Source organism: Chrysemys picta, unplaced genomic scaffold (genome assembly GCF_011386835.1).
Source record: "Chrysemys picta bellii isolate R12L10 unplaced genomic scaffold, ASM1138683v2 scaf4693, whole genome shotgun sequence".
NCBI classification, from domain to species: domain Eukaryota; kingdom Metazoa; phylum Chordata; order Testudines; family Emydidae; genus Chrysemys; species Chrysemys picta.
In genome coordinates this window covers 1-3994 of record NW_027057393.1, presented here as the reverse complement: position 1 = coordinate 3994, position 3994 = coordinate 1, and the positions used below count along the sequence as shown (strand labels likewise).

The following is a 3994-nucleotide window of genomic DNA, read 5'->3' as shown; positions in this document are numbered from 1 at the left end:
AGCGACACAGTTGTACCGATATAAGTCCGTAGTGTACACCTGGCCTTACTCTTGTTTACTTTTGCCAATGCGACTCTCACTAAATGCAATGATCAAAGGGGTAGCCGTGTTAGAAGCAGCAAAGAGTCCTGTGGCACCTTACAGACTAACAGACGTTTTGGAGCATGAGCTTTCATGGGTGAATGGCATCCGAAGAAGTGGGTATTCACCCACGAAAGCTCATGCTCCAAAACGTCTGTTAGTCTATAAGGTGCCACAGGACTCTTTGCTGCTTTTACTAAATACAATGTTGGCACTAACCATTGATTCTTGGCACACTTCTCTCTGCCCGCCCCTCCCCCCCAAAAGGAAACTTAAATCACCCAAAAGAAGGGGTAAAATTAGCCATAAATGAGACAGACACACATGAACTTAACAAACAATATACACATCCCACCAACTACAGCCAGAATATTCCCCTTTTCCACACATCTCTGTGGGGACTCACCATCTTTCAGAGCTCCTGCCTCTACTCCCCTGCTGCCAAAGACTGAATTACCTCAGCCATAGGGAGAAACCCAACTTAAATAGTGCCCCAGGCGCCTCCCCTTTCCTCACCATCTCTTGGGAGGCCACAACAGCTGTAAAATAGAGGTAGCAGGGACGTAGCAGCTCATTTCCAGGACAACACCAATAGAAGGAGGAACTGTTAAGCAGAACAGGTCTTGGCTGTGGATCTGAAGACTCGGGATTTCAATCATACTCATGATCCATGTGAGACTGAAAAAAATATGCACATGTAGAAAAGTTAGTGGGAGGGCCCTGCTGTAACTGCTGGCTTCATTTTAAGTAGGAGAAAAGGACGGTCTAGTAGGTAGGATACTGAACTGAGCCTGGGAAGTCATGGGTTCTATTCCTACCTCAACCACAAAGGCCCAGATTTGACCTCAAAGGTATTTAGATGCTTAACTCCCACTGATTTCAATGGGAGTTAAGTGCCTAAATACATTTAAGAATCTGGGCCAAGTTCCCTAGGTGACCCTGGGCTAGTCACTGAATTTCCCAGACCCCCTATCAACTAAGAAGAACACTTCCCTACTTCACATGCATTGCACGGGGAGAATCCCTTAATAATCACGAGGTGCACGGAGACTGCAGTGATGGGGGCCAGAGAAGTACCTAGACTGATTGAGGTTTACCTGGATTCCTTATGCCAGTCCCAGGGTTACAGACAACCCAGGATCTGTGATCAGGTAACAGGGTTTATTTCCTTATTCGCCGTCACATCCGAAGGAAAACAGAGCGAATTCTGAGCCCCTCAAGTCACACCGGAGTCAGGTCCGGCCTCACCGATCTCTACATGGAACCGCTGCAGCTGCGCCGCGGCAGCACTTCAGCCCGGCCGCTCAGCACAGCGGCAGGAGCGGCTCCCCCGCCGCTGTAGTGAAGCCACCATCGCGAGCGATGCTAGCAGAGGCGATGCACTGGGTGGGGTGGGGGGGGCACGCACAGTCGGGTGCCCCCCCCCCCCAATTTCTGCCAGGGTTTGCTGGCACCGCTTGGTCACATCCCCTCCCCCCCCCCCCAACTCCCTCCCTGCAGCATCGCAGCTGCCCGAGCCTCCGAGCTGCGCCCCCCCCCTCCGTAGGAGCAACAGCTGGGAGCTCCCAGGAAGGGCCGCTGCTTTCCAGGAGGGGAGACTGGGGGTGGGGGGAGCCTGCGAGACTCGAGCAGTTCAAAGCGCAGCCAAACTTTTCCATTGTGCCCCCGGCAGGCTCGGGCGGCAGCTAGCGAGAGGAGAACGCCGCCCGGCCAGAAGAAAAGCGCCGCGCGCTGTGCAAGGCCCCCCTCCCTCCCCGCAGGGGGGTTGGTCCAATCCAAGCTGTCACCTCACCCACCTCGTGCTCTGAAGGGCGAATTCAAACGCCCAAAGCGGCTCCCTCAGGCCAGAGCCCCAGGCCGGGACCCTGTGGCCAGGCTCTGTCCCTCCAGCGCAGAGCGCGTCTCTCCCTGGAGACAGAGGTGTCCGGTCAGCCAGAGCCCCGCCAGCCCCACGCTGCGGAGACCAGGCACCCGCTGGGGAGGCGGGGCCTCCTCACAGGGCGGGTAGCCTGGGGCTCGGCCACTCGGGGGAGAGGCTCAATTGGTCTGGCCCCTCCCAGCGCTCCTGTCCCCTAGCTGCGAACGGGGCGTAGCAAGCCCAGCACGAGCCCGCCTTACCCTAGCCTGGGCGCGGCCGGGGTCGGGACGGGTGTTATGCCCCGCCCCTGCGCCGCCCGGACCAATAGGAGCTCAACATGCCTCTGGCTCGAAAAAGGGGAGGGGATGCCGCCGGGTTTTGCCAGGGCTGCTCCTGTAAAGGGGCTGCCGGAACCTACTGCGCGTGCGCTTCCCCCGCCAGATGTCTGTAATGAGCCGCCGTGACCACCCGGTGGCAGCAAAGGGACTGTAGAGACCCCTGTTTCGGGAGCTGCATAGGGGATATTGGTGGGCACCAGGTTGCTCTATGCAGGGTGATCCTCTATATAGGAAAAACTAAGGACCTCACCCTCCCTCTGCGGGGAAGCAGTGGGACTCTCTGCGTGGGGACTAAACAGGTACTAGTGTGTAGGGACTGGGGAGGTGGGAAAGCATGGATGCTTCAGGCTCAACTATACTGTCAGATAGGATTCTGAGCAGGGTCACCTGCAAGTGCACAGGGATTCCCACCCACCCCAGTCCCACCATCCATCTACGGGACGGGGGAAGGTACCTCTCCCTAGGGTCAACAGAAGATATCCTTGCATAGGACAAGAGGCCCCCATTCACTGTTTATTTCCCCCCACACTATCTCTCACCCAGAGTCCAGTCTCCCTCTGCTGCCATGAAGCATCATTTCCTGCACTGTCCAGCCTCCAGCCAAGGGCTCAGAACATCCTGGCTTCTTTCTCCACCATGCAGGAGGGTTTCTCTTTCTTGGGCCAGCACCGCCGCCTGGGCTCTGCCCTGTCTGGGGGAACTGCGGTCACTGCCCCACAGAACTCCACGCCCCACTGGAACACATTTAATGCAGCCAGAGAATAACCATCTAGGCAGGCAGGGAACAGGGCTTCTGTGCACAATGGTGCAGAGCCCACAGCTGGGATCGTAAATTTACAAGTACTTTGGAAGTAATAAGATAGTGGCACTGATGTTTGGGCAGACAGGCACATTTCCTGAGCTCTCCCCTTCCACACTGTTCATCACTTCAGTCGGTATCATCAAGCGACTGCAAGCTCGAAGGTTCCAAGCCAGCAGGTATTTCAAGCGACTCCATTCAAGGGTATCTGGACATTATTTCCAGCCTGCATTTCAGTATTTAACTTCTTGTTTAAGAGTCTGGGACAATGTACACTCCAGGAAAGAATCAACTGGACAAATTCATTAAATTGGACAGTGGAGTTGCACCAGGACAAAACCGCACAGTCACCACTGAACTGAACTAACCTGATCAAGCAAAACTAGAACCTTTCACAAGAGTCTGTAGAAGAGCAGTTTGCTGCTATTTCTGTAAAAAGGCCAAAGTAGCAATTTAAAAATAAATCAAATCAATTTGGTCCTGTAAATAGTCACCCTTTTTACAGTTCTGTCTAGAAACACAAAACCAGACAAATAATTCTACTTGACAGGAATTTTGCGTTTTTGCCTGTGAGAGTCCCTCGCCATAAAACTACCTTTGAAGTCACGGGGCATTCAGGCCCATGATACTTTTGCACTTCAGACTCCCCAGGGCTTTGATGAGAGCTTTGGTGGCAGAAGGAAAGTTAACTATATAATTATTCAATCTATTTAACAGAATTAGGCCCAAATGAAAGCTCTAGTTTTAATTAAACGATAGAAAACAGTCATACATACTCCCTTCACTGTGGTCGCCCCATAGAGACCAATCACTAAGGGACCCCTTCTGCGAGGTCTTGTCAGTAGCAGCAAGGACCTGCTTGAAATATCTAGCGGTTCCGCTTGTAATTAACAAACACACTGGCTCAAGCTCCCACCA

The 3994-nt window shown here is 53.5% G+C and overlaps 1 long non-coding RNA gene across 1 annotated transcript; it reads right to left on the bottom strand.

Annotated features, from left to right (window-relative positions):
• Positions 1-411: 411 nt before the first annotated feature.
• Positions 412-2469, bottom strand: LOC135980587 (uncharacterized). Its single transcript, XR_010597582.1, has 2 exons — positions 1878-2469; positions 412-759 (listed from the first exon to the last, which is right to left on the bottom strand). It is a non-coding gene; the product is annotated as an uncharacterized LOC135980587 (long non-coding RNA).
• Between the last annotated feature and the right edge of the window lie 1525 nt (positions 2470-3994).